This window comes from Hyposmocoma kahamanoa, unplaced genomic scaffold, assembly GCF_003589595.1.
Source record: "Hyposmocoma kahamanoa isolate Upper Pololo Valley unplaced genomic scaffold, ASM358959v1 78, whole genome shotgun sequence".
In the NCBI taxonomy this organism is placed as follows: Eukaryota; Metazoa; Arthropoda; class Insecta; order Lepidoptera; family Cosmopterigidae; genus Hyposmocoma; species Hyposmocoma kahamanoa.
Window position 1 is genome coordinate 19,367,650 of NW_020653945.1, and position 4,447 is coordinate 19,372,096.

The window sequence follows — 4,447 nt, forward strand, 5'->3', positions numbered from 1 at the left end:
CAAAGTAAGTACACAGTATATACTTATACTATACTAAAACATACATATATACACTCATAAGCGCTCAGTATATAATTGTTTGTTCCAGGTTTGTCTATCTGTGACAACATTAACTAGTAGCAAAAGTAAGTAAATAATGTTACGTTAAAAGATAAGCGGTGACGTACGAGTAGGCTGGAGTTCCGTCCTTAGGTTTGAATATTCAGAGGATTACCACGGAACGTTTCGCTTCTAAATTTATATGGTGAACGGCTAAAGGAATGGAATTCCTTGCCTGGAAATTTATTCCTACTACAACTTGGGCCTTTTCATGGCGAGAGTGAATAGGCATTGGAATAATGTGCATGACCTCACCGTCACTTTCCATCAAGATCCGACAACAAGCACATAGAAAAATTCGTGAAGTCCGCTGGTTCGTTCCGTGGCTTAGTTGGCATAGCGTCTGACACGGTTTGCTACAAGACGTCGGTTCGAATCGAAGGATTTTCTTTTAAGTGTCGATCTTTGTATTAATAATTGAAATAAAATACTGAATATTGGAACTATAACTTTTACCTTGAAATTTAGTCGCGTGTATTAATGTGTTTACAGTTACAGTGTGTCCAAACAGAAAATTCTTGGATCATATCCAATGTAATTATGAATTGGTTATAGGGATTCTCACAAAGCGTAGCCTGTTTTGATTGTTACACTTACTATCCCGAAATTATCTTCAACAATCTCATTAGGGAAGTTATTTAATCTAATTACGCAAATGTGATTACACAATTGCTTATTATATACAGTCCAACAACATTTACTAGAAACTATTTTAGGTAAAACACAGTACAAATTTTGGATTGAGGATTGTCAATCATTACCTAAAATTCTTGCAAATACCAAGTATATAACTTAAGTTATATTTATATTATAACTTAAGTTTATAACTTGGACCGTTTCAAGGCGAGAGTAAATAGGCAATATTTAGGTGTGCATGCTCTATAGTCAACCTCATCGTCACTTTCCATCAGGTGAGATGGAGGTCAAATGCACACTTACATTAGAATAAATATAGAAAAGTTGTAGACAGAAGAACACTAACCAAGCCGGGGATCGAATCCGGGACCTCAGAGATGGCGACACCATGAAAACCTGTGATCAAACCTCTCGGTCACGGAAGTAGCCGTGTATGTTTATATTTTTTTTTTATAACGCACACTCAACATAGCGCCGCACTAGGGAAACCATGTGTCGCGAGTGCCATGGACACACACATAGACAACCACAAAATTATACCCAAACTCACGAGAGAAATAAATGTAGGCTGTACAAATTTTTCTCCCGGCCCGGGAATCGAACCTGGGACCTTATTTGAAGGACGTATATATTTTCATAATAATAAAGTGTAGTTGGAAATAGTACATTGTATATTAAGGGCCGAATGTTGAAGACTTTAATGACTCGCGGTTTGTAATTTTTACCGCCCGTGCTACATACAATGTTTTTCATAACATTTGCGAATATGTAGATACAACGATAATTTATTTCTTGTATGAATGAATATCGCTTCACAACACAACATTTACGGATTTTGAAAATGGCGGGTTTTTTGTTTTTTTTTGTTTAAAAACAGATTATCAGCATTATCAACTCGTTAAAATATTATAAACGGTACAGACACATGCAGCCACAATGTATTAGATATAAAACAAATCATTTCCAAATTTAAAAAATACTGCAGAATTTGATTTCACAAAATAAATTTAGTAAATAGTACATTATGATACAAGTGTGCTAAGTTGGTCATTACACACGAGGCGTTATTACTCGCGCGAGCCGCAGGCGAGCGCGATAAGAAAGCCGAGAGTGTAATGATCAAAGCACACGTGTTTCATACGACGTTTTTCAACACATTTGCGAGGAAAATGAAACAAACTTGAGTAAAATGGAAATGAAAAATAGCTTTATTTGGCATTAATTATACAGATACACTGAATACTATATTAAGCTCACGTTAATGTAAATAATATTATTCTATTCTATACTATATCTATCAATAGCAATTAATTAAGAGTCTCCAAAGCCTATCAAAGTCATTGTATCTTGATTTTATCAAAAATGTAGTTATTTAAATTTAATTATTAAAACAATTGTTAAATGTACAATTTTCAAAATGGTAACGTGCAGTTTTGTTAGGCATTTGAACCGTCTGTGTGATATTATTTGTTACTATTTCATTATTGTCTTCTTGCGTAAAAGTCGGTGATACGGGTTCATTGTGTACAAATATGGATGAAAGTGGTGGTGGTTCATTTAAAGACTCAGAAATAGACAACCTAGGTAACAAATAACTTGTATCACGGGAGGTGGATGGCTGCGGTTCAGGACACATCTTCTTAACCTGGGGCTCCAGATTTATAGCGTGGGTTATTTGAGTACATATGTTGGACTTATTTCGAACTGAATCTTCAACATAAGACTCAGCAACTGTGCTAGATCGCCCGCCACCATGACGCTTTAAAGTAAGCAAATCAGCTCCCGAGTCAGCTAGCAATGTAGCTGATGTTCTTCGGAAACTATGCCCAGTGTATAAATCCGGGTCGGGTAGATTTAAAAACTTGGCAATTTCTTTAGGCATTGCACCAAATTTATTAATGCCTATTGGCTGAGCCACGCATCTACCCTTCTGGTAGTTTTGAAAAAACCGATCGGATTTTGCCTTATCTGTCCTAAGCGCTTCGTACTTTTTTACTATGTCGTAAAATGGACCGTGAATGGCAAACGATCTCGGTACCTTATTTTTAGTGTTGTTAATTTTAATCAAAAGCATTTGGCCATGAGTTTCTACGTCTTTTGCCGTTACTTCGCTTAGTTCTTGGCGTCTACACGCGCCAGTGACACCAAATATCATTGCAACCTGTAAAGAAATTAAAAATATAGGTATTTTCGCAAATATAATACAAGAAAAATGAAAACATAAAAAAATTAAGGTTTAATACGATCAACTGACCTTTGTTGCTAAATACTGATAATCGGGGGCTTCTTTTAAAAACTTTTCGACGTCAGTTGGCGAAAGTACCTTCGATTTTCTTGCAACATACCCATCAGAGCGTCTCTTTAAAAATGCCGTCAGATTTGAATAGTTTTTTATGTCTATGTTATTCTTGTTCTTTACTGTGGTCTTTAACATAGAATAAATGCACCAGAGCGAGCTGGGCTTAAACCTATTCGCCAGTTCATTAAAATAGGCAAGAAAAACATTTTCTGAAAACGAAGACGCTTTTTTGTTGGTTTTCCATTGTATAAAAGTTTCATATGCAGCCATGTATTTTTCTCTGGATTTCGAAGGTAATAAACTGTCACTTGCGTTTTGTGCCTCTGTGAGGATTTCGGGCGGTGTTAAAACCATCAAAATGTTTTCTTCCGTGCTTGAGCAGGACATTTTAAACACCTAGGTAATTATCTAACACACAGCGTATATAAACGTTTCGAACGTATCAATGGAAATTGGCGCGCAGAGTTATTTTTTCTGCGCCTGGCGCCGCGGCGCGGATATGCGCGCGCAGGTGCTTCGGCAATAATGAGACTTAGGTGAAATTCCTAAACAGCCAATGCGAAATAATATAAATATGTCCTTATTTCACTCAAATTCGTGTAAAATATTATCCAAAATAAGTAATTTTATTCAATTAAAGTTTTATAGGTGTATATTGTGTATGTTTTTCTATATTTATCACATCAAATAAGAAATATAAATTTATTAATAAAAATATTATTTGTAAGGTAAGACTACACAACCGTATTAAACAGAAATAAAAAAAAAAACTGTGACCCTGTTTGTTTGGGATTACTGTCATTGTAATTTGAATCTTATAATATGTAGGTTAGAGCTGTTTTTTTTAATAGACCAAGTTAATTTCAAAGACATAACCCGGATAATTTAAGAATGCATAGTTTTAATACATAGGCCTTGTTGTGAGATACATCTTAATCCGGTTAAGCCTATACTTATTACAAACACGTTTTGTAATATAATTACAAACGCGTGTTCAATAGCTAGGTTTATGAGCCTAAAAGCGATACAATAAGAAGCCCGTTACGAGCAAATGTGTTGAAAATATAGTTAAATTGCAGATGTTGTTTTTATACTTTAAGTTTATGCGAGTATACAATATACGTTTAGATTTCTCGACATAAATTTTTTTACTTAATCTTGACGTGAAAAATCCGTGGGGCGATAACGTGATGAAAAAGCCCGTGTGCATAATTTAGGACATTACGGTCAACTTTACCTGCATGTCATGACACTGTTAACTAGTAAGTGTGATGAAAAACAATTTTGTACGTTTCAGCTACAAAAATGGACGCGTATGCGATCGCATCAACTATAGCGTTTGCTTCTCTCAACGTCGGAGTATGTCTGCTGGGCTGCTGGCGTTGTTTCGCCAACAACTATCTGCACTGGGCG